Raw genomic sequence first — 25,227 nt, forward strand, 5'->3', positions numbered from 1 at the left:
ACCTGTCAGTGCTGTTGGCAAATGTTTCGGGTGAATTCCTGGAAATGGCTCAAATTGGAAACCAGTGAGGAAGGAAGGGCAGAAGCTGGGGAACCAGGAAAGGAGACCTGTTTGGGAGCTGCATGGGTGACTGTCACAGGGCAGTGAATCTGGGAGGAAGGCCTGGGTAGGCCCCAAACTGTGCAGATCTGTCACTAGCACTCTTCTGCATGAGCTGGACGCCTCACTTGAGTAGACTTTTTCCTTGAGGAGTAAGGTGGGCCTTCTCGTTGACTACCTCCCAATGACAACTGACCCTCTTCTGAATGGGCCCCGACTCCTCATATCCAGACAGTATGTCTTTTTGGGGGCTAGTTTCTCACCAGAGACCTTTGCAGAAGTGTGCCATTTTGCCTGCTTACTCTGAAACCTCACCTGGGCCTGACTGACCATCCCTTGGTCTCTGTCCTAGCTGCTGCTTCTACTCTCAGTTGTGGACACGTTGTCGAACTGCCAAAGGAGTAGGGCACCATAATGGACCGTGGGAAATGATGGAAAGAAGAACCATTTCCTCTTAACTACTGAGTGAAAAGATGTGAGGCCATCTATTGGGCTTTTTCTTCCATTTGACACCCCAGGTACCCTCTTCTGCCTTAGCCCATGTCTGAGATGGCTGGCCATCATCCCAGACCTGCTTTTTAGTGTCCTTTCCCCCCACCCCCCCACCCCCGTCTTGTTCCTTGGTGACCTTGTTTTCCGCAGGACTTCCTCTTATCTTGTCCTATCAAAGTGAAATTATTCTTCAAGATTCAGGCTTTCCTGCATTATTAAGTCTTGCCAAGTCTGTTCAGTTGGATGTGGGCTCTCTCTCTTAATAATAATGATAACTAATGATTTATTGTTATTAATAATAAAAGTCAACTTTTACTGCGCTCTTACTGTAACTGTAAGGTAGCAGGGGGCTTTGCTAATCCCGTCAGACGTATTACCTTACTTGGTCATGACAACAGTCCTACAACAGAGGTACTCTTAGGCCCTCATTTAACGTCTGTCCTAGGCTGCCAGGCCCGGAGTCCCTGCTTGGCTCCCTCTCATGTATTACCCCATTTTCATTCTCTGTTAGTAGCCCTCAACAACTTGCTCTTGGGCTTTTTGGGAACAGAGCCTTTGCTTCCCGGCGTGGCTGCCTCATGCGAGGTATGTGCTCGCTAAATATTTTACTGAATTGAACGCCCCAAACATTCATTTCTAGCCTTTACATAATCTATCAAGGCAACTGATCTTCTTACAACATGGATTCAATCCATTTGATGGCTTGCTGGCCTCTGTCTCCATTTTGCTCTTTACTGACAGGTGTGGCCTTTCAAAAACAAGTGGTCAAGGGGCGCCTGGGTGGCTCAGCTGGTTAAGTGTCTGACTTCAGCTCCAGTCATGACCTCGGGGTCCTGGGATTGGCCCCCTGTCAGGCTCCACGCTCAGTGGGGAGTCTGTTGCTCCTCCCTCTGCTCCTCCCCTGGCTCGTGCTCACTCTCAAATAAATAAAATCTTTAAAAGCAAAAAAACCCCAAGTGGTCTATAAAACTCCAAAAAATGATGGGCTTCCATGGGCCTAAACAAGGGGTGTGCTCTTCTGTGTGTATGTGTTATCTCTGTAGGAAAAGATCTGAGGGGGCTGCCTGGGTGGCTGATTTGTTAGGCGTCTGCCTTCGGCTCAGGTCATGATCCCAGGGTCCTGGGATCGAGCTCCGCATCAGGCTCCCTGCTCAGAGGGAGGCCTGCTTCTCTCTCTCCCACTCTCTCTGCTCGGTGTCCCCTCTCTTGCTGTGTCTCTCTCTCTCTCAAATAAATAAATAAAACCTTTAAATTGAAAAAAAGGAAAAGATCTGAGGAAATAGGAAGCATACCAGCTCTCAGGTCTCATGTAAGACCATTCTTAATTAGTGTCAAGTTGCTTAGTGAAATAGGAACCAGGCTCGGAGAATCCAAAGGGGAGCTACCTCCTGAAGGATTAGAGACAGCTCTGCCGAGAAAGTGGGCCTGGGGCTGAATGGAGGTGGGTAGAAAGAGAAAACACTTAAGATAAAACAATAAAAGTTTCCAGAACTTCTTGTTCTTGTGTAGTAGGTGCCAGAAAAGGGTTTTTCTTTCATGCTTCTTACTGAGCACGTTAGCTAATGTCTGAGAGCGTCCTTTGTACCAGGCTTGGTGCCCGTGCTTTGTCTGTGTTACCTCACTGGGAACTCTCCGAGCTGGATGCTGTTATTATTCCCATTTCACAGATGAGGAAACAGGCTTTGAGTGGTTATGGGAATGGGTGGCTGAGCAGTAAGCGGTGGGGCCCAGACAGTTGGGCAAGAGCCAGGGTGCTCTCAGCTCCCCCCCACCCCCCAACCCCCGCCGCCGTCCCAAGTCCCTAAGATGGAAGCAAAGGAACAGTTCTCTGGGTTCTAAATCTTATGTTCTTGCCACTCCTAGGTTCTCTGGGGAATGCCTGGAGAAATGAGGATAACACTTCTTTTTTCTCTTACTTTAGATAGCAGCTGCCTTCTGAGAGCTGACGGAACACTGAGGGTAAGTCTGTGCCTGATTCCAGGTTGGTGGGATGCGCATGGGTCGTCTTCAGGAGCAGGTGTAGGTGTTAGCAGTCCTGGCATGTCCGTCATCAAGTTCAATAAATAAGAAAGGTCAAGCTCTGAGTTTTAGAAAATATAAGCAGTCCTTGTCTGTTCTTGATCTCTCTTGGTTTACACAGGAAAGTGATATCTGGCTCTCTGCTGGCCCCGGTAGGTAGCCAGCAACCTCGGCAGGAGGCCTGACTTCTGGAAGGGTGTGGCTTGGGAAGCTGGTCAAGGGGAGGGTGGCAGGGCTTCTCAGGACCACAAGAAGCATGTTTAGGGCTAGGCAGCCTCTGGGAAGACCCCTTGAGTCAATGGGTAGAACAGGCAGCTGGGCAGTGGGGGACTTGGGGAAGTGTGAAGCTGGACATGGGAGGTGGCTCTGTCTGCTGGCTGTAAAGACACTTGATCTGTGTTTCCAGACAATGACACCCAACCTTTGGGAGTCCCAGTGATAAGGGGGTAAAGGGGTGAAGTTGGATCTTCTTTGCCCATATAGTGCTCAGGCAGCACTGTCCCATATAACCAGCTGCTTCTCACACAGGTTTCCCCCAGTGCACCGATCTGGGTGCACCTCCTCAGCCTAATGGCCGAGGCCCTCTGGGCTTGCAGTCCACCTAATGACCCAGTCCTATCTCCCTCTGCTAGTCCAACACAAACGTCCTGCCCGGCACGATCCTCGCTCTCTGTCTAGCGTCTCCCTGTATTGCAGACTGATAATGTTGCTCTTCCCCACATCCAGAGGCAGGCCACTTGGCTATCCTCATTTTACAGCCAGGTGCCCTGGGGGCTTTGTGGCTCAGGGACAGCCTTCCCCAGAGCTCATTTTCTGTGCTCAGAGTGGAGATTCCTTTGTGTTGGGATTTTTCTTGGGATTCCACCCATTGTGTAGGGATTTTTCTCAGGTGACCCGTCATGACCCAGGAGTTGTTCTGCTTTCTGAGATGTTCCCACAGTCCTCTCTAGTCCTAGGTCTTGGACCAGCAGTGGCCATTTTCCACTCTAGGATTGCGTTTGCTTTGAAAAGTAGGTGGAGTGGGGCACCTGGCTGGCTCAGTCGGTAGAGCTTGTAACTCTTGATCTCAGGGTTGTGAATTCAAGCCCCACATTGGGTGTGGAGCCTACTTAAAAAAAAAAAATTCTCATCAAATGAAAAGCAGGTGGAGTAAAGGCAGATGGGTATGGATTTTTGATGGACTCTGCCCTCCACAAAGGTTCTACTGCCCTGTTCTCTCTGCTTGCTCTCATCTTCCTATTCTTGGTTGATAGAGTTGAATGTTACTGCTCTTACTTGCATCCCTGTGGGGAGAGGTGGGAGAGTTGGGTGAAGGCTCCAAACCAGCTATCTTTTGGAGCTGAGAAATTGGGGCCCAGAGAAGGCTGATTAGCAGAATCCAAGATTCTGACCTTCCCCCTGCTTTTTTAAGAGTACCCTCTTCTCTTGTATGTCTTCCCCCAAATCCATCAGTATCAAGGGAAAATGAGTTGCCAAGAAGGGCTGCCTTTTACCATGTCATCTAATTTGTTAAGGCTTATCTATGGGCGCTTCATCCCTAAATCCCTGCTGAATCCTTGGAGTTTTCCTTGGTTACTGGAACTAAGACTGCCATGGAAGGTGGCCGCCCTGCCCTCCTCTCCTGTCACCTTGGTGATCCTGGAGGGAGCGGGATGCGGGGTGGTGGTGGTGGTGTTTTAAGTAGTATGCCAGAAGGTGTAACTGAGGTCATCCCAGCACCCCCTCATCGCCGCTGTCCCGTAGCTCCTTATCTGATTTGCCGGCAGGCCAGAGAAGGGGTAGGGGGCGGATAGCCAAGACTGCTCTAAGTACATTTCCACCAGCTGTGTGTGGAATGGGGCCAGACTCCACATGTGGCAGCTCCCCTCCTCACAGACAACCATCCCTGCCTGAGGCCTTAAGGAAAATTCCGTGATCTGTCTGTGCTGAGTCATGCTTAGTCTCCGAGGATCTGTGTGGTGCCTTTCGCATGTCTGTCACTGGTCAGCCAGGCGTCTGGGAACCGCTGCAGTTACCCAGGAGTGATATCATGCTGCTAATCTGTTGTATTTGCACATCACTGTATGCTTCTCTGAGTGCTTTTACTAATGTGCTGTTTATCAGCATGAAGTTTATTAATATGAAATCATTAATAAATGTTTTGTTTATTCTGGATTTCTCTCTTATGGATGAGGAAACTGAAGTTCAGAGAGATTAAGTGACCTGCTGAGTTTCAGGTGACTGGAATGTCTGGGTGGGGATGGGGCACCCCTCCCCTCCCCCTGGGCTTTTGTGTAACACAAAGATAATTTGGAAGTTACTTTGGTTGAAAAAAAATTGATTTTCAATTTGTTAAAGTCACAAGCTCCAAAATCAATTTCTTCCTTTAAGGGCTAATCTTTTTGTCATTTATTTTATTATTTATTTCTTTATTTTTTTGTAGTTTATTTAACACTGGGGCTCGAACCCATAACTCTGAAATCAACTGTCATGACCTCTTCTAGCCAGCCAGGTGCCCCAAAGGCTAGTCTTTTATTTTTATTTTTATTCATTTATTTATAGAGAGGGACAGGGTGGAGAGGGGAAGAGGGAGAGGGAGAGAGAGAATTTTAAGCAGGCTCCATGCCCAGCATGAGCTGGCGTGGGGCTTGATCTTACAACCCCGACATCAAGACCTGAGCAGAAATCAAGAGTCAGATGCTTAACTGACTGAACCAGCCAGGCGCCTCTAGTCTTTTAAATTTCACTTTTAAGTAAAGCCTATAGATCTTTCTGTTCTATTTATGATTCTAGAGAATTTTAACAAATCAGTTTGACAGGAATTTTTGATTAATACTTGATTCCATTTGCAAACTTAATTCATTTGAAAATTTTAAATTGAATTTGTAAGTTACATTCAACTTTCTTTAATTATTTTAACACTTCCAATTGTCTGCTTAACAGACATCCCTAATGCTTAAATAATTCCTGTAAATCTAATAAATTAAGCTGTTAAATTTTCTTTTCTTTTTTTTTTAAGATTTTATTTATTTATTTGACAGAGAGAGAGAGAGACAGCGAGAGAGGGAACACAAGCAGGGGGAGTGGGAGAGGGAGAAGCAGGCTTCCCGCGGAGCAGGGAGCCCGATGCGGGGCTCCATCCCAGGACCCTGAGATCATGACCTGAGCCGAAGGCAGACGCTTAACGACTGAGCCACCCAGGCGCCCCAAGCTGTTAAATTTTCTTAAACATTCTTACACTGTTTTTATGTTTTACCATTTTAAAGCTATTCTACTCACTTTATTGAGGTATTTCTAACATAATAAATGGCACATCTTTAGTGTATAATGTATAAATTTCCACATATGTATCCTTTTGTGAGACCTTAACCACAGTTAACACAGTGAACACATCCGTTGCCTCTGAAAGTGCCCTCATGCCCCTTGGTTGTCCCTGCCTCCCATTCCTCTCTGCTTCCCCCATCCCCAAGTAGCCACTGAATTGCTTTCTGTTACTGTAGATTAGTTTGCATTTTTTGGAATTTTACATAAGTGGAATCATAGAGTATGTATCCTTTTTTGTTTGGCTTCTTTCACTCAGCATAATTATTTTGAGATCAGTCCATGTTGTTGCAACCATCAATAGTTCTTTCCCTTTTGCTTCAGGGTAGTATTCCATTATGTGGGTACTCCACAGTTTATTTAATTCACATGTTGTTAGTCATTTCAGTTATTTCCAGTTTTTGGTGGTTCCAAATAAAGCTGCTGTGAATGTTTGTGTACAGGTCTTTATGTGGACACATACTTCCTTTTCTCTTGGGCAGATGTGTAGGAGTGGAGTGGCTAGAGCATATGATAGGTGTATATGTAACTTGAACTTGCCCAACCTTCTTCCAAAGTGGCTATACCATCTTACATTCCCACCAGCAGCCTATGAGAGCTCTAGTCTCCACATCCTCACCGACACTGGATATGGGTCAGTCTTTTTTAGCCATTCTAAAAGATGTGTGTTGGTGCCTTGTGGTTTCTTTTGTTTGTTTGTTTGTTTTAAAGACTTTTTTTATTTATTTGACAGAGAGAGACACAGTGAGAGAGGGAACACAAGTAGGGGGAGTGGGAGAGGGAGAAGCAGGCTTCCTGCTGAGCAGGAACCCTGATGTGGGGCTTGATCCCAGGACCCTGGGATCATGACCTGAGCCTAAGGCAGACGCAAGACTGAGCCATCCAGGCGCCCCATTGTGTCTTGTGGTTTCAGTGTGAATTTCCTTGGTTACTAATGATGTTGAGCATCTTTGAGCTTATTCGTCATCTGCCGTACTGATTTTAAACTTAATAAAATTCTTACTTAAAATCGTGTCCCAACAAAACTCAGTTACATATTTTAATTGGAATCTTGAGACTGACTTGTTATTCTGAACAGACTGAATTCCCTTGAAGTACATAAAATAACAGATACACATAGATTTCTTAACTCAAAATTATAAATACTATAGTTTTTATTTTCTCGGGCATATTTATTCTTAATGCTTTATCTTACCTAACAAAGAAATAATGCTATGATTTCAAACTGTAGTAATTTATTTTCCTAAGCAACTTCAGGAGTTTCTTTCTCCAGTAGATGACAGTTCTTTATAATTCAAGAGATTCCTGGCCAGGATGAAACCAGGTCTTTTCCTTTGAGTCCAGCTGCTAGGCAGAGTCCTGATTCATTGCCGTTTTGCCCCCACATGGGGATAGGCTCACAGCCCATATGCCCCAGATTGAAACGTCACTTTGCCTATTCCTCTTGCCATGGGACTCTGCACTTTTCCATCCAGGCTGCCATACCGTGTGACTGGATCACTAGATTCAATTAAGCTAGTTAAGGCTTCATTTCTCATGCACTATGACCACAAAATAGGTGGAATTAAAGTACGAACTAGGTGGAATTGAAATTCTGTGTATCTTCCAAGGCTTTCTCTTACCGAGGACTAGCTGTGAAATCAGGCCAGTGACCCGGCAGTTTTGGAATTTGAGTCCTAGTCTTTTGAGTCTAGGTCTGGCATTCCACACCCTCCCCTCCCCCATTTCTTACATCTTCTCAAATGAAGAGAAAGGGAATCTGGTACTTCAGAGTACTGGTGGTTTCTGGTCATGCTTGGTTACCAAGAAATCCTGGCACCCAGGACCCATGCCTGCCTTTTGCTTTTCTTCAGTTCACCTTCCTAGAAATGGTGAGAACCCCGGCTTCTCCCTGACCTTGCAGTAGAGAGCTACCAATCTCTTTGGAGGGCCCATCACCATCAAATTATTTTTATAGATTTGATGTTAGATGATAAATGGATTTGGACTTGTATTCCCATCCTGGTCACTATGTGTTGGCCTCAGGAAACTTGTGGGTGGTTAGTGGGACCTGGTTCAAAATTATTAATGCCGCCTGACCTCTCCCGTGATGGCTGATGCTGATGTCACCCCATGTGTGTAAGAGTGAAAGTCTGTGGAGTTCCAAGGAAAGGAAATTTGAGTGGGGGACTGCTTAGATTCCTGCTCCGCAGTTTGAAATACAGTCTCTATTTAGCTTTGGCTCTGAGTTTACCCTTCAGGTGGTGAAGCAGCACTGTGTGATAATAAAGAGCATATGGGACTATATTGATGATGGCAGTGACATCACTGAGTTAACAGAATCTCTGTTCAGAGAGAGAGGAAGATGTGCTCCACCACAGGGCAGGGCATTAAATGGCAGGAGATACAGAGAAGATCCCACCTAAAACTTAAAGTAAATAAATAAATAGAGCATATGACACAACAGTGTCAGTTCTAGAAATGTAACGGAAGGTATAACGGGGCAAGCACACAAACTGGGCTGCTCAGATCAGCACTCCTCTAGCAGAAAATGGGAAACCGGGGCACCTGGCTGGCTCAGTTGGTGGAACGTGTGACTCTTGATCTCAAGGTTGTGAGTTTGAGCCCCACATTGGGTGTAGAGATTACCTAAAATAAATCTTAAAAAAGGAAAAAAAGAAAAAAATGGGAAACCACACATCAGAAAAGTATTGCTACACGTGCAGTCTGTTCAGTGTCATACAATGCAGCTTTAAAAATAGCCCTTGTAGCCTAATCAAATGGTTGCTCTAAATTTGTTACCCTAGAACAAGATGAGAAAAGTATATTATAAAACAAGTGTAGCATCTCCTTTTTGGTTATTTTGGAATGCTATACCAAAATCTTTTTCCTGGTTGCTAGAATTATAAAATTATGTGTTTAAATTTTTTTTGTTTTGCTGTGTCTTTTAATTTTGAATAATCAGCTTTAAAAAAAAATAGAGAAGGGTGCAGTTTATAATACGATGTGGGACTTAAGATCAGGGACAGGATTTTAACTATCAGAATTCCTCTCATTTGGATGCCTGGGTGGCTCAGTTGGTTAAGCGTCTGCCTTCAGCTCAGGTCATGATCCCAGGGTTCTGGGATCAAGTCCTGCATTGGGCTCCTTGTTCAGCGGGGAGCCTGCTTCTCCCTCTGCCTGCTTGTGCGCTCTCTCTCTCTTTCTCTCTCTCTCTGACAAATAAATAGAATATTAACAACAACAACAACAACAAAATAATTCCTCTCTTTTACTCCTGTTCTCCAACAAATTGTTTGGGGGGATCAAAACCTCTTTCTAAATGCCATACAAGTTACAGATTCCTGGGGTATAGTGGAATAAAGACTTCTTAAAAGATGCTTCTCCCTAAAGAAATGAAAAAACTGGCAAAAATTGTCAAAATCATCTTTTTCAGAACTCTGGAAATTAATGGCATGCAGCAATCCAAGGAGCATTTACTCAAGAGAAATGGCCGAATCTTATTTTCAACAGAAATTATGAGTCATGCAAAGAAACAAGAAAGAATGGAACATAACACAGGAAAAGCTGCCGATGGAAAACTATCCCTAAGGAAGCTCAGATGTTGGACTTTATAAAGACTTTAAATCAGCTGTGTTAAAACTTGTCTAAAGAGCTAAACTATGAGAACAGTGCCTTGCCAAATAGAGATGATAGAAATTATAAAAAAAGAACCAAAAAGAAATTCGGGAGTTGAAAATACAATAGCTGAAATGAAAAAGTCACTACAGGGGCTTAATAGCAGAATAAAGCAGGCAGAAGAAAGAATCCATGGACTTGGAGATGGGTCAATTGAGATTATCCAGTCGGAGGAACAGAAGGGAGCAAGAACGAAGGAAAATGAACAGGCCTCAGATGCCTGCAGAACACCATCAAACCTATCAATGTTCAACAAAAATTCAACAGTAAATTTGAAGATCTAATTGGATTTATTAAATGATTCTTGAACCTGGCAGCATCCCCTCTAGCAAGTAGAGGAGAGCTCCGGGGAGTGCTGCCACGGATTTAAAGGAGGGAGGGTGAGGCAGGGAGTTATTAGCAAAAGAAAAGAAGAGATTGTTCCAGACCAGTCACCTTTCCTCAGAGGGAGCAGCAGAAGGTCTTTTTAGATGGATTACCTTGTCTTTCTCTGGGGGGTGGAAAGGCCCAGACAGATTACCTCTTTTGTGCTGACCAGAGAATTCCAGATTGATTGGTTTAAGATTCCACTTCTAGAGGTTGAAACTGCAATTAAGTCTTGGTTTGCCCATCCTGGGGCAAGTGACTCCACTTTGAGCTTGTGGCTTTTCTTTTCTTCCTTTTTCTCTCTCTTTTTTAAAAATGTAAGCTCTAGGCCTAATGTGGGGCTTGAACTTATAACCTCAAGATCAAGAGTCCATTTTTGTACCCACTAAGCCAGCCAGCGCCCTCCCCTCCCCGTGGCTTTCTTGTAAACAGTGTGTGCATATGGGAGTCCTAGCAGGAGAGGATGGAGAGAAAGGAGCAGAATGAATATTTGAAGAAATAATGGCCAATAACTTCCTAAATTTGATGAAAAACAATAGTTTATTGTTTATTGTTTATCCAAGTGCCCAGGAATCTCCACAAACTCCAAGTAGGAAAACTCAAAGAGAACCACACCTAGGCATCACGTAAAGATTCTTGAAAGCAGCTCTTAAGCAACTCATCACAAACAAGGGATCTTTGATAAGATTAAGAGCTCATTTCTCCCTGCAAACCACAGAGGCCAGAGGCAGTGGGATGAACACAGATGCCGAATGAGGCGAACTTTCAATTTATTTGACCTTCGAGTCTGAGATAGCTCAGATCTCTTCAGTTCTCAGGGACAACATGTCTGTTTAGTCCCTAAATAGCAACTGAGGTCTTTTCACACTTGATCTGCAGGAAGTCTGTCTTTTACCAAGTTCCCCTCCCCAAGTATTTCTAGAAATGCCTAAGAAATGCTTATTCTATGTTCTACCAAGCTGAGAACGTAATAGGCCCCCCAAATATTTCTTAAGTGAATGAAATCTGCCTGGGTTGCTTCCTTCTTTGGCCAGCTGTCTGTCTACTCTTGTGCATGTCACCTGGTTCTCCCTGTCTCAGGGTTATTGTCTCTCTCTCCATTTTGCCTGAAAGATGCAGGCCAACCAGTTTAATAACTTCTCAAAGTACAGCTCTTAAAAATATTACCGGATGTTTCACAACATTTTACTCACTGCTTGGGAAATAGCAGAATGGAATTACAAAACAGAAAAAAAAAAGTTTTGCCTCAAGAAAAATAGAACAGTGGCTATAACCTAATAGTGGTAGCCTCTCCCATGCCCGTTAGCCATCAGCGTGTCCACAAATACTGGAGTCTAATCCCAACCAGCACTTCCCAGGACACGGTTGAGCCACCTAGTGATGTTCTGTTGCTTCTGCTGTTGGTAACACTCTTCATATGCGTATAGCACTTTCCAGTTTTATCATTTCGTCAGACAGTTGTTACTGGCACTGGTCAGGGTCATGGTTTCACTGTTTATGGATGACAGCGGAGGTTACAGGGGTTCAGTGACTCAACCAGCTCCGCCAGGAAGCTTTTGGAAGCAGCACCTTGATTCCTGGCCTGGAGTCCTTCCTGCTGTCACACACGGGATTAGAATGGGATGTGGCCGTATCACTGTGCGCAGGGCTGAAGAGATCACTCTGAAACTCAGTCTTTCCTACTTGAGTTCATCTCTTGATGGGGGTTTGCAGCTTCTTCCATTAGAGCTGTTTGTGGTCACTTGGACTTCTAGGCCAACTGGGAACCTCCACTCAGGACAGGGTCTCCTCCCTGCTGTGTTGCCCGAGGCTGAAGCCAGGGTCACTTCTGTAAGACCTGAAGGTTTGGCTCCGCCTTGCAGGCTTTTGACTGTTCCATTACAGCCGGTTGCAAAGCCGCTGTTTGTGTTTTTACTGACCCAGGCCATCTTTCCCTCCCGTTTTACCCCCAATAGTCTTAAATGACAGTTTGAATATTTGGCAGAATAAATTCCCCATGACCTAATCCTGCGTTTCACAATTGAATGGTTTAAGAAGGGCACAAGTTATTACTGTGCAGTATTCCAAGAAATTGTTCTTTCCTCAGACGTTTACTGTGGCAGGCATTGCTCTTTGCTGGACGCCGTGGGGCTACCTGAGGGAGGGTCTGACAGCGTGGCCCTTGCCCTTGGTCATGTATCCCGTGGTTGGGGAGAGAAGGCAGGCATGTGCTGGGGCAAAATACATGCTTGCTCAAGGAGTGCTTGTGAATGAGGAGCCGCCGTGATTGGCGCTCACCGAGGGCTGTTTCTGTGCCAGGGGAGATAGGTGCTCAGTGCAAAAATGAAGAGAAGTGGCAGGCAGTCAGGAGTGGAGTTTGGCTTTGGCCCTTTACCAGCCCTGTCACTTCCAGCAAGTTCCTGAGCCCCTTTGAGGCTTGGTTTCCTCATCTATAAAATAGGGACGATAAGACCTTCCTCACAGGGCCATTGGGGGAATTAAACAAGATGACATTATGTGACATGGCACCCAGCAGACACATCATCCTGGTGGCTGTGTTGATGGTACTGGGGGAGGACAGCCACAGGGGAGCACAGTGTGGAGCAGAACACAGGACCCTGAGGGCCTGCAAGTTGAAGGGATGGTGTCAGGTAGGTGGCTACTCAGGAAGGACTTCTTGGGAGAGCTGGCTGTGAGACAGGGTGGTCCTGTTTGGGCTGGCAGAGAGTGTGGTGTCTAAATGGGGTGTCTCTCCTGATCAGATGAGGGCCCCCAAATGTGGGGTGGAAGCCGGGGTTTGGGCAGTGAAAGGATTCACCTGAGGCAGAACAAAGGAGATAGAAGTGTATTGAAGACAGCAAGGGAGCAGAAGACAGGACAGCAAAGCAGAGACTGCAGCGAGGCAGTGAGTGGGGCTGTTTTTAAAGGAGGGAGGTGAGGAGGTACGGGGACGCACAGATTTCTCCCTTTTTTGGTAACTGTGCCAAACTGTGGCTGTAAGTAGCCCATTGGTTAGTTAGGGCCTATGGGTATTTTGAGGTGAGTCGCCCAATGGGCCTGTCCATATTCAGCCAGGAGGTCACTGTGGGCCCTTTCTCCATTCCATTGCTTAAGCCTGTTTGCCTAAAAGCTGCCTCTGCAGAGAGGAGAGGACAGCATCCAAGTGGTGGCACACGGACAAAAGTCACGATGATGGAAAAAGGCGGGCTCTGGAAGGGTGATGCCCCAGCCTCGCTGGTGGGAGGAAGGTGGTGGAAGCCCCACGAGGGTGGAGGTTTGTGCCTGCCATGTTCACTGCTGAACCCGCAGGGCCCTGTGCTTAGGAAACCCTGTTGAAAGAATGGCTGCTGTTGGGGGATTCATTCTGTGAATGATCTGAGATGATGAGAAACCTCTGAGATGCTTGAGCGGGCAACCACCCATGGGTGAATGGGGTTTTGAAAAACTCTTCGGGAAGTAGCGTGCTGGCTGGCCTGGAATGGGGAGAGGCAGGTCGTCAGGGTGGGAGACCAGCTCTGAGAGGTCGTAACTCAGACAAGGTGGCAGTGGGCAGGAAGGAGCAAATACAGACGGCTACAGAAGAAAGGTTGCCATGGGTGGAGTGCAGAAAGGACTCAGCTCAAAGTTTTAACTCTGCCTCCATCTTGAGATGCAGAGCTGGAGAAGCGACCACATTCATCGAGCTGAAGAGACAAATTGGACATAGGGATAGACACAGGGAGTTGGAATGGAATGCCCTTTTTGGACTGGGCTCTTCAGCACAACTCACAATTTCCTGAGAAAAATCTCCCCAGCTGTTGCCTCCTAGGCCTTCCCTTTTCTCCCGATTTTAGGGCAGGAGCCGCTGACAGGGTCTGGGTGAGAAACCAGCATGCCGTCTGCATGGTGAGCCTCTCAGAGCCCCTTGCTGCTTGGTTAGGTGGGCCGGCGGGGCTACTGGGGAGAGCAACGGCTTCCAGGTACTTGGAGCTTTCCCTTTCCTTCCAAGGCAGGGAAGGTGGAGGCTGAAACTGCCTGCCAGCACTGGGACTTAACTCTAAGCAAAACAACGGATTTGTAGAGGTTAGATTCGAGAGGTTTTATTCTTTGCATTTTTTAGGTGCATGGTGAGGGAGGCATTGTGGAGAGGGGGATCCTCCTAGCACACCCCGCATATGCATTTATAACTCTGGCTTCTCTTTTTCTTCCAACTACTTTGTTTTCATGTTTCACATGCTGGGGCTTTGGAATGGCATTTGGTGAGTAAGACAGACAGCTGGGGCTCCTGAGGAGGAGAGGGGTGGTAAGTACATTGACATTGGTCGTGAGTGAGGGGATGGTATGCTTTACCTTATGGTATGCTTTACCTTCTAAGCAAAGATCTGTGTCTAGTCCTGTAGCTGGCCTCTCTCTCTCTGTTGTTTTTACAACTTGGAGTCTGTTTTCTTGCCCCTCCTAGCTCACTTCTCCCACTGGAGAGAACATAGCTTTAAAGAGGTTTTATTCCCCAGGAGGCAGAACAAGGGCAGAAGGCAAGTACAGCCATTCCTAGCAGAATTACGGTCTCAGGAGGACATTTCAGCCACTGTCTCTTTGAGATTTTTGTCCCAGATCAGCAAGCCAAGCAGAGTAGGCCCAAGGGTCCAGTCATTGATGGGTTCGCATCCAAAGATCTCTCATGGTGTTTTTCACCCACAACACTTTAGACACTAAATGTGTGATATTTTTCCTAACACAAACCAATTTTCTGACTTTCTGATACCAACTGGGTGTCCTACAGTTTAAAAGGCGAAAGATTTATACGATCTGAAGAGAAACCAGAGTATTGTCCTACAGTTTAATTTGGTTCTGATACTAACTACCTGGAGTTAGTGCAGACCCCATGGGTTAAGGGCTCAGTTGCACAAGACTGTCTCCCATTCAGATGCCAGTTCCAAGTGCCAGGTTGCCGTCTGTATGTCTGTCCTACTGGTTGTAAATAGGGGGTTCCCACGACCACCTTGCGTTTGCTAATTTGCTATAATGGCTCACAGAACTCAGGGAGGCACTTCACTTTACTTATGTTTACTGATTGATTGTAAAGGGTGCAAATGAACAGCCAGATGAAGGGGTACTTTGGGTGAAGTCCAGAAGGATTCTGAGCACAGGAACTTCTGTCCCGGTGGAGTTGGGGGGTTGCCTCCCTTCTGGCACACAGAGGCATTCACAAACAAGAAGGTCTCTGAACTCTGTTTAGGGTGTTTATGGAGGTTTCATTATGTAGGCATGATTGGCCATTGATTACCAACTCCTTCTCTAGCCTCTCTCCCCTTCCTGAGGCCCAGGGGTGGGGCTGAACGTTCCCACCCTCTGATCGCACCACTGGTTCCTCTGGTAACCGGCCCCCCCCTCCTGAATGCTATCGAGGTGCCCACCAAGAGTCATCTCATTAGCATAGACTCTGGTGTGGTTGAAAAGGGCTTGTTGTGAATAACAAAAGACGCCTCTCTCACTCAGGACATTCCAAGGGTTTTAGAATCTCTTGTGCCAGGAAACGTGGAATAAAGACCAAATTCCTGTTTATTATATTACCATATCATAGGGTCCTTGTAGGATTCTGGGCTTGGATGGGCTGGTGTACCCGTGCAGTGAAATCTCTGGGATGGTGGAGTGCCTTCCACCCCACTGAGGTCTGGTGGAATAGCTATGGATGAGTCAAAGGATGCCCAGCTGTGACCCAGGCAATGGCCTCAGAGGCACTACACACGAACCTAATAGTCTTACAGCCAGTTTACCAAGTGGTAAACCAGAGAGTTAGGGTTTAACTTAAAAAACAAACGAACAAACAAGTATTTTAGCTAAGTAATACTTGGCACCTGACACAACATTTATATATGAAAGCCTTGTTTTGTTCTTTTTCCCTTGTAACCTAGTTCCACTTCCTAGAGGCCACCTCAGTTAAAGTATCTTGTCTATCCTTTTAGAGATGATGGGTCCAGGGGCACCTGGGTGGCTCAGATGGTTAAGCGTCTGCCTTCGGCTCAGGTCATGATCCCAGGGTCCTGGGATCGAGCCCCTCATTGGGCTCCCTGCTTGGCGGGGAACCTGCTTCTCCCTTTCCCTCAATTGTTCCCCCTGCTTGTGCTCTCTCACTCTCTCTGTCAAATAAATAAATAAAATCTTTAAAAAAAAAAAAGATGATGGGTCCATTTAAAATATAAATCTATTTCTGGGGCGCCTGTGTGGCTCAGTCAGTTAAGTGTCTGCCTTCGGCTCAGATCGTGATCTCGGGCTGCTGGGATCGAGCCCCGTGTGGGGCTCCCTGCTCAGTGGGGAGTCTGCTTCTCCCTCTGCCTCTGCCCTTCCTCCTGGGTCATGCTCTCTCTCTCTCACATAAATAAATAAAAAAATTTTTTTTAAAGATTTTATTTATTTATGTGACAGAGAGCAAGAACACAAGCAGGGGGAGCAGCAGACAGAGGGAGAAGCTGGGGCTTGTTGTGGGGCTTGATGTGGGGCTTGATCCCAGGACCCTGGGATCATAACCTGAGCCGAAGGCAGATGCCTAACAACTGAGCCACCCAGGCGCCCCTAAATAAATAAAATCTTAAAAAATAAATAAAATATAAATCTATTTCTATTCTTTTTTCCTCCTATACTCTCTCTGCTCCATGCCATTTTCACTTGTCAGTGTGTCTTAGAGATCTTCCCATATCAGTACAGATGTCCATTTCACTCTTTTTTTTTAAATATTTCTTTTTTTTTTAAGATTTTATTTATTTATTTGAGAGATAGCACGAGAGGGAAGAGGGTCAGAGGGAGAAGCAGACTCCCCGCGGAGCAGGGAGCCCGATGCTGGACTTGATCCCGGGACTCCAGGATCATGACCTGAGCCGAAGGCAGTCGCTTAACCAGCTGAGCCACCCAGGCGCCCTCCATTTCACTCTTTAAAAGCTGTGTAACGGGGCGCCTGGGTGGCTCAGTCGTTAAGCTTCTGCCTTCGGCTCAGGTCACGATCCCGGGGTCCTGGGATCGAGCCCCGCATCAGGCTCCCTGCTTCGCGGGAAGCCTGCTTCTCCCTCTCCCACTCACCTGCTTGTGTTCCCTCTCTCGCTGTGTCTCTGTCACATAAATAAATAAAATCTTAAAAAAAATAAATAAAATAAAAGCTGTGTAACATTCCATAGTTTTTTTTTTTTTGGCCATATGTTTACTACAAAATATATCACACAGAAGAGGTATTTAAAAACAAAATAATGAACATCTATATTTCTATCCCCTAGGTTAAGGAATAAAACGACTATGCCATACAAGCCCCCCCCCATTGAAGGGCCTTACCCCCACAGCTGCTATTTTGTAATATTCTCTTGATTTTCTTTTTTTCTTTCTCCTTTCCTCCTTCCTTCCCACCCTCCCTCCCTCCCTCCCTCCTTTCTTTCTTCCTTCCTTCCAGATTGATTTACTTAGAGAAGGAGAATCTCAAGCAGACTCCCTGCTGAGTGCAGAGCCCCAGCACGGCACTCGATCTCATGACCCTGAGATCATGGCCTGAGCCGAAATCAAGAGTCAGCTTCTTTACAGATTGAGCCCCCCAGGCACCCCATCTCGTGATTTTCTCAATAGTCCTACCACCTGTGACCAGTCTCTAAATAACTTATTGTTTAGTTTCGCCTGTTTTAGAACATCCTAGACATGAAGTCATACTGCAGCCCTCTGACTCACTTAGCATGGTTGGGATGTGTCCATGTGCATGCACGTAACTCCCTTCATTTTCACTGTTCTGTAACTTTCCACCGTATGAATGTGCTACAGTGCGTTGATCCTTTCCACTGCCAAGAAGCCTTTGGTCTACTTTCATGTTTTTGCTGCTGTGAACATTCTTGTCCATGGCTCCTGGTATCCATGAGCGTGAGTTTCTCCAGGGGATATACTAGGAGTGGAATCGCTGGCACATCTGACCCCTCTAGGTTACAGAAAACTCTTTGCCTATGTGGTTGTACTAATGTGGTGTACTTCCCACCAGCAGTATAGAGCACTGAGTGTTTTCTGATGACCCGTGTAGTGGGAGTTTGAACAGCAAACCTGTGAGGGCTGTTTTGTGATGACACCTTCTGGGGGTGGGGTTTTTTGTTTGTTTTGTTCTTTGTTTCTCCAACTACTCAGATTAAGACACTTTTTTTTTTTTTTTTTGCAGGTACCTCTTGTGGGTGAGGAGGTAGATCAGGTTTATTTCTGGTTCACTCTCGTGCAAAGAGAGTATCGTTTGAAATCCCAGCTTCATTGGGGTTAGGACCTCCACAGACTCCCCACCTTGTGTGGGCTCTGAGCTGTGCTCTTGTGCTTGTGGAGGCTTTGAAGGAACACCTGGTTCTGTAGATGCCCTCAGGACAAAGGCTTCAATGTTTACTTGTCTCTCTGGGTTTCTTCTTCCACTCAGATTTTGGTCTGGCTGTTCCTTATTTGCTTGCTAACTTGTCAACACTTTTAAGAAAATTTTAAAAATTCAAGTTTTTAAAAATTTTTTTAAAGATTTTATTTATTTATTTGTCAGAGAAAGAGAGAGAGCACAAGCAGGGGGAGCAGCAGGCAGAGGGAGAAGCAGGCTCCCCACTGAGCAGGGAGCCTGATGTGGGACTCGATCCCAGGACTCTGGGACCATGACCTGAGCCGAAGGCAGATGCTTCACTGACTGAGCCACCCAGGCATCCCAAGTTTTTTTTTTTTTAATTAAAAAAAGTTTTAAGAAATATATGCATATATATACAGGTATTTTATTCAGCATTTTTAGTTATCTGTAGGAGGCATAGATGGTGTTAAAAAAAAAACAAACCCAAAAGTTCAACTGAGTAAATTTGAGGATTTAATTGGGTTTATTCAGTGATTCATGAGTCAGGCATCATCTCATCTAGCAAGTAGAAGGGAGCTGCAAAGAGCTATACAAAATGGGAGACTTTTGTAGGCAGAAGGTACAGGAACAAGGAAAGAGTGGGTTACCTTGACCTTCTTTGAAGGATGGAAGGGGTCTATCAGGCAGATACTTCACAAAGCTGACAAAAGTCCAGATGGACTGGTTTAAGATTGCATTCCTGGGAGAGGTTGAACCTGCAATTAGGTTAGGTATTAAATCTTGACTTGCTGATGTAGGGCTTGGCACAAGTGACTCCATTTGGGGCCTGTTGTTGTTTCTTTCTTTCTTTTTTTTTTCATCAGTGTTTATCTAACCCAGCTAGAAAAATTCTTGTTTAACTTTGAAGTAGTGCTTTTGAGGCAGGGCCCTTTTATCCCTAGGATGTGGCTCCCATTGTCATGGATCTTTGGCTTTAACACTGGAGAATAAAACCACCAGCATCATAGTGATGTTATGGAGGTGGTTTGGACCACTCCAAACTGTAGTACTTTGATGGTTGGGTTGGGCCTGGAAATCTGACTCACTCATTTTAAACTCATGGGCCATTGATTTGTCCTGGAAGGCCACTTTGAATTTGTAATGGAAGATAGAATCCCTGGGGTCTGCCCTTCTTGTTTTAAAGACCTGTGGTTGGCCCATCTTGCTGGGGTCTTGCTGGGGGCTAGGTCCGCTCTAACATTCACTACATAGATGGGCTGCTTAGAGAGCAGGAATAACACACAGGCAATTATTGATACTGTCTTAATGGAGTTTTAAAATGATATGATTCTGTTTTAGACCCTGGTCCCCCTTGTTTCTGGTTGCAGATCCTACTTTGGCATAGTTGCTTTTTCAAATATTTTGCCCTTTTGATTTCTGAAATTCTCTATAATTTTCACATTTTTCGCATTCCTGGGGAGACTGTGAATATCCCATTGTCATTCTGCTGCTGCCAAGTTGATCTTGGTAGGTGTTAATTTCAGGCTGGCCTGATTGTTGTTTTTGTTTTTTTAAAAACCTTTTTTTGCTGTGCCTGGGTGGCTCAGTCAGTTAAGTGCTCTTGATATTAGCTCAGGTCATGATCCAGGGTCGTGAAATCGAGCTCTGTATCAGGCTCTGTGCTAGGCTCGACCCCCGCCCGCCCTGGCTCACACTCTCTTTCTCAAACAAAACAAAACAAAACCTTTTCATAACCTTTTTATAATGTCCTTCTGCTGTCTGGATACTGAAGAAGCTACTCATTCTTCCTTTTTTTCTTATTATGGTAAAATACACATAACAAAATTTGCCGTCTTAATAATTTTTAAATGTAAAGTTCAGTGGTATTAAGTATATTCACATTGCTATGCAACTGTCAACCACCATCCAACCCCATAACTTTTTCGTCTTGTATAAATGAACCTCTGTTTCCATGTTTCCATTAACTGATAACTTGCATTCTCCCCTCTCATTTATTCCCTGGAAACCACCATTATACTTTGTCTTTTCATATGCTTAGTGGCCATTCATATATCTTCTTTTGAGAAATGTCTATTCAGGTCCTTTGCCCATTTTTGAATTGGGTTGTTTGTTTTGTTGTTGACCTTTAGGAGTTCTATATATTCTGTATATCAGTCCTTTATTGGATGTATTACTTGTCAATGTTTCTTCCATTCTGTGGGTTGCCTTTTTACTCTGGGAATAATGTCTTGATGCACAAAATTTAAAAGTTTTCATGAAGTCTACTTTGTCTATTTTTTCTTTTGTTACATGTGCTTTTGGTGTTATATCCAAGAAATCATTGCCAAGACCAATGTCATGAAGCTTTTGTCCTATGTTTACTTCTAAGAGTTTTTTTTGTTTTAGGACTCACATTTAGGTCCCTGATCCATTTTGAATTAATTTTTGCATATGGTGTTAGGTAAGGATCCAGCTTCATTCTTTTGCATGAGGATATCCAGTTTTCCCAGAACCATTTGTTGAAAAGACTGTCCTTTCCCCATTGAGTGGGCTTGGCATCTTTGTTGAAAATCCTTTGATCATATATGTGAGTTTAATTCTGGGCTCTCACTTCTATTCCATTGGTCTATATGTCTGTTTTTATGCCAGGACCACACTATTTTGATTACTGTAGTTTCATAGTAGGTTTTGAAATCAGGAAGTGTGAGTCCTCCAGTGTTGTTCTTTTTTTTTTTTTTTTTCAAGATTATCTTGGCTATTTGGGGTCCCTTGAGATTCCATATGAATTTTAGGATGGGTTTTTCTATTTCTGCCAAAAAAAATTCATTAGGATTTTGCTAGGGATTGCATTGAATCTGTAGAACACTTAGGGTAGTATTGACATTTTAATAATATTAAGTCTTCCAAACTGTGAACATGGGATGTTTCCATTTATTTATGTTTTCTTTAATTTCTTTCAGCAATGTTTTGTAGTTTTTATTATACAAGTTTTTTACCTCCTTAAGTTAATTCCTAAGTATTTTGTTCTTTTTGAGGCCATTGTAAATGAAATTGCTTTTGTAACTTTCTTTTCAGATTGTTCATTGCTCATGTATAGAAATGCAGCTAACTTTTGTGTTTCTTTTGTATCCTGCTACCTAGCTGAATTTATTTATTCTAATAGCTTTTTTGTGTGTGTGGTATCTTTTTGGTTTTCTACATAAAAGATTATATCCGAACAGAGATAATTTACTTCCTTCTTTCCAAATTGCATACCTTTGATTTCTTTTTATTGCATAATTGCTGTGGTTAGAACTTCCAGCAGTGGTGAAAGTGGGCATCCTTGCCTTTTTCCTGATCTTAGAGGAAAAGCTTTCAGTCTTTCACCATTGAGTATTATGTTTGCTGTGAGTTTTTCATATATAGCTTTTATTATGTGGAGGTAGTTTCTTTCTATTCCTGTTTCATTGAGTGTTTTTATCTTGAAAGGTGTTGAATTTTGTTAAAGACTTTTTCTGCATCGATTGAGATGATAACGTGTTTTTCTTCCCCATCATTTTGTTGTTGTGGCCTGTTACATTGATCTGTTTTCATATATTGAACCTTGCATTCCAGGAATAAATTCCACTAAGTCAGGGTGTATAATCCTTATAATATGCTGCTGAATTCTGTTAGTCTTTTTTTGAGGATTTTTGCATCAGTGTTCATAAGGGATATTGATCTATAGTTTTGTTTTTTTTTTTTTAAGATTTTATTTGTCAGCGAGAGAACAAGCAGGGGGACTGGCAGACAGAGCAGGCAGAGGGAGAAGCAGGCTCCCCACTGAGCAGGGAGCCTGATGTGGGACTCGATCCCAGGACCCTGAGATCATGACTTGAGCCGAAGGCAGATGTTTATAACCAGCTGAGCCACACAGGCGTCCCGATCTGTAATTTTCTTACAGTGTCTTTGGCTTTAGTATCAAGGTTCTGCTTGCCTTGTAGAATGAGTTAAGAAGTGCTCCCTCTTCAGTTTTTTGTAAAAGGTTGAGAGGATTGATATTAGTTCATCTATTAAATGTTTGGTAGAATTCACCAGTGAAGCCATCAGGTCCAGGGCTTTTCTTTGTTGGGAAATTTTGATTAACAATTCAATCTCTTTAGTAGTTATATTCAGATTTTCTATTTCTTCATGATTTAGTCTTGGTAGGTTTTGTGTTTCTAGGAATTTGTCCATTTTATTTAGGTTATCCAATTTGTCATGTATAATTGTAGTTTTCTCACAGTCCTTTTTATTTCTGTAGAATTGGTAATAATATCCCCACTTTTATTTCTCATATTAGTAATTTGAGTCTTTTCTCTTTTTGTCTTCGTCTATGTAGCTACATTTTTGTCAGTTTTGTGGATCTTTCTAAGAATTAACTTTTGGTTTTACTGATTTTCTCTATTGTTTCTTTATTCTCTATTCCATTTATCTCTGTTCTTAATCTTTATTATTTCCTTCCTTCTAACTTTGAGTTTAGTTTGTTCTTCTTTTTCTAGTTCCTTAAGTTGTAAAATTAGATTTTTGATTTGAGGTCTTTGTGGGTTTTTTTTTTTTTTTTAAGTTTATTTAAGTAATCTCTACCCTCAATGTGGGGCTTGAACACATGGCCCTGAGATCAAGAGCTGCATGCTTCTCCAGTTTACCCAGCCAGGTGCCCCTCTCGTTTTTTTTTTTTTTTAATTAACATATAATGTATTACTTGTTTCAGAGGTACAGGTCTGTGACCCCTCTTGTTTTTTAATATAAGCATTTATGGCTATAAATTTTCCTCTTAGCACTGCCTTCGCTGCATTTCATGAGTTTTGGTGTGTTGTGTTTTCATTTTCATTTGTGTAAGTATTATTTTCTTTGTGGTTTTTTCTTTGATCCATTGGTTGTTTAAAAATGTGTTGTTCAGGGCGCCTGAGTGGCTCAGTTGGTTAAGCAACTGCCTCCGGCTCAGGTCACGATCCTGGAGTCCCGGGATTGAGTCCCACATCAGGCTCCCTGCTCAGCAGGGAGTCTGCTTCTCCCTCTGCCCCTCTTCCCTCTCGTGCTCTCTATCTCTCATTCTCTCTCTCTCAAATAAATAAATAAAATCTTTAAAAAATGTGTTGTTTAATTTCCACAAATCTGTGAATTTTTCATTTTTCCTTTTGTTACTGATTTCTAACTTCATCCCATTGTGGTCAGAGAAGATACTTGTATGGATAGCTGCTATCTTTTTAATCGAGATTTAATTTGTGGCCTAATGTATGATCTGTCCTGGAAAATGTCCCATGTGCACTTGAGAAGAATGTGTATTCCGTTGTTGGGTAGAGTGTTCTGTATAAATCTGTTAGATCTACTTGGTTTATTGTGTTATGTAAGTCCTCTTCTGTCTGGTTGTCTATCCATTATTGTGAGTAGGGTATTGAAGTCTCCCAACTATTATTGTAGAACTGTTTATTTCTCCCTTCAACTTTGTCAGCTGATGATCAGTCATTAGGTGTGTAAATGTTTATAAGTGTTATATTTTCTTGCTGTATCGACTACTTTATTAATATATAATATCTTTGTCTCTTATAACTTTTTAAAATTTAAAGTCTATTTTGTCTGATAATTAGTATGGCCACCCTGCTCTCTTTTGGTTACTATTTGCACAGAATATCTTTCTCCATCCTGTCACTTTCAACCAGTTTGTGTCTTTGGATTTCAGGTGAGGTTCTTGTAGACAGCATACTGTTGGATTATTATGTATTTTTATCCATTATGCCAGTCTCTGTCTTTTGATTGGAGAGTTTAATCCATTTACATTTAAAGAAATTACTGATAAGGAGGGACTTAACTTCTGTCACTGTATTGTTTTCTGTATGCCCTGTAGTTTTTTTGTTTTTGTTTTTTTAAGGATTTTATTTATTTGTCAGAGAGAAGGGGGAGTGCACAGGTGGGGGAGCAGCAGGCAGAGGGAGAAGCAGGCTTCCCGATGAGTAAGGAGCCTGAAGTGGGACTTGATCCCAGGACCCTAGGATCATGACCTGAGCTGAAGGTAGACACTTAACCGACTGAGCCATCCAGGCCCCTGCCCTGTAGTTTTTGTCCTTTATTTACTGCATTACTCTTTTGTGTTCAGCTGATTTTTTGTAGTGAAACATACTCTTTTTTTTTATTTAAGATTTTATTTATTTATTTGACAGAGAGATTCAGCAAGAGAGGGAACACAAGCAAGGGGAGTGGGAGAGGGAGAAGCAGGCTTCCCGCGGAGCAGGGAGCCCGATGTGGGGCTTGGTCCCAGGACCCCGAGATCATGACCTGAGCTGACGGCAGATGCTTAATGACTGAGCCACCCAGGTGCCCCTGTAGTGAAACATATTCTATAGCTATTTTCTTTATAGCTACTATGGGGATTACATTTAACATCCTAAAGTTATAACACTCTAATTTTAATTTATACCATTTTAACTTAAATAATATATAAAAACTGCCCCTTCATAGCTCTGTCCCCACCCTTTGCAGTTGTTGGTGTCACAAGATTACATCTTTATATGTTGTGTGCCCCAAAATATAAACTAATAATTCTTATAAATGCATTAGTCTCCTAAATTATGTAGAAAAGATTTGAAGTTACAAACTAAAGTTGCAATAATACTAGTGTTTACACTAGTAACTGTTTTTTCTTCCAATGTTTAAGTCTCTTAATGATGTAGAAAACAAAAAGTACAGTATAAGCCATTGTTTTAATAATACTAGCTTTTATAGTTGCCCATGTAATTACCTTTATTGAGATCTTTATTTCTTCTCATGGCATTGGATTACTCTCTAATATCTGTTCATATCATCTTGCATGATTCCTTTGAGCATATCTTGCAAGGCAGCTCTAGTGGTCGGACTCCCCTTCCATTTTTGTTTACCTGGGAATATCTTAATTTGTCCTTCACTTTTGAAAGACAGTTTTGCCATATATAGAATTTGTGGTTGATAGGGTTTTTTTCTTTTCTTTTCCTTTTTTTTTTAAAGATTTTATTTATTTATTTGACCAAGAGAGAGACAGTGAGAGAGGGAATACAAGC

At 43.6% G+C, this 25,227-nt stretch overlaps 1 protein-coding gene across 9 annotated transcripts in view; it reads left to right on the plus strand.

Annotated features, from left to right (window-relative positions):
* Positions 1 to 25,227, plus strand: part of PC (pyruvate carboxylase) — a 96,897-nt gene that overhangs the window by 2,518 nt on the left and 69,152 nt on the right. For 5 of the 9 annotated variants that reach the window (XM_025878522.2, XM_073883408.1, XM_025878525.2 and 2 more), the window contains exon 2: positions 2,513 to 2,550. The gene's annotated coding sequence lies outside the window, so the exon portion shown is untranslated. Of the gene's footprint in view, positions 1 to 451; positions 618 to 2,512; positions 2,551 to 25,227 lie in introns of all 9 variants that reach the window. The other 4 variants (XM_073883406.1, XM_025878523.2, XM_073883407.1 and 1 more) reach the window with 2 other exon arrangements.

Source organism: Callorhinus ursinus, unplaced genomic scaffold (assembly GCF_003265705.2).
Source record: "Callorhinus ursinus isolate GAN/ISIS: 27379988/994484 unplaced genomic scaffold, GSC_fseal_2.0 scaffold51, whole genome shotgun sequence".
Taxonomy (NCBI): domain Eukaryota; kingdom Metazoa; phylum Chordata; class Mammalia; order Carnivora; family Otariidae; genus Callorhinus; species Callorhinus ursinus.